Below are 789 nucleotides of genomic sequence, written 5' to 3' on the forward strand. Positions count from 1 at the left end.
ATTGCTCCTGCACACACACTGCCATGTGCACTTGAGGCAGCAGGTCCACAGCCACCCAAAGGACACACAAATTTGTTCAGTCACTCCCTGTGGCCACTGAGCATGAAATGCTGTGAGCAAGCAGCCTGAACTGCACAGCACCAGTTGGGTTTGACACAGAAATAGTTCTGAGCTGCCCACATGTTTTCTCACACAAATTTGGCAGGAAACCATTCCCTTCTGCAACTAGTTTTGCTCTGCTGTCGCTCACAACGGCAAACAAGTGCTCTGCACCCAAGGATGAGGCAGCAGAAGGGAAGGAGGACATGTGGAGGAGGGACAGGATGAACACAGAAACAGCTACTCTGTTCCAGCCCTACTCAGAATTCCCTTTGGCATGAATGAAACACTGATGTGTGCACGGGCTTCTTCACAGCAAGACAGTATCCACTGGTGTGCAGATATGCAAAACAAAAACCAGGAATGTGAGAACAATTTTCTTCTTCAAGCAACATCACATGTAGCTTGGCTTAGTCACAGCTTTGCCTTCCCTTCACCAAAGCAATTAGACCACCAGTCACTGACAGGGCACCCTAGGAGATGACTCCATCCCTCTCTTCATGGTCTTATTCCAGGGTCTGGAAAAACCAAAGAAATGTGGCTTCTTTGCCCCATAACTCATCTGTGTTGAGACCTTGTCCTTTAGACAAGACACACTACACCATGAGACCAACAGACAGGAGATGTGGACACTAATGCACATTAAAAACAAAGAGGAATGATACAATGTGGGGGAAATTGTTGTTACTG

The sequence above is a fragment of the Acanthisitta chloris genome, unplaced genomic scaffold, assembly GCF_000695815.1.
Source record: "Acanthisitta chloris isolate BGI_N310 unplaced genomic scaffold, ASM69581v1 scaffold21835, whole genome shotgun sequence".
Classification (NCBI taxonomy): Eukaryota; Metazoa; Chordata; class Aves; order Passeriformes; family Acanthisittidae; genus Acanthisitta; species Acanthisitta chloris.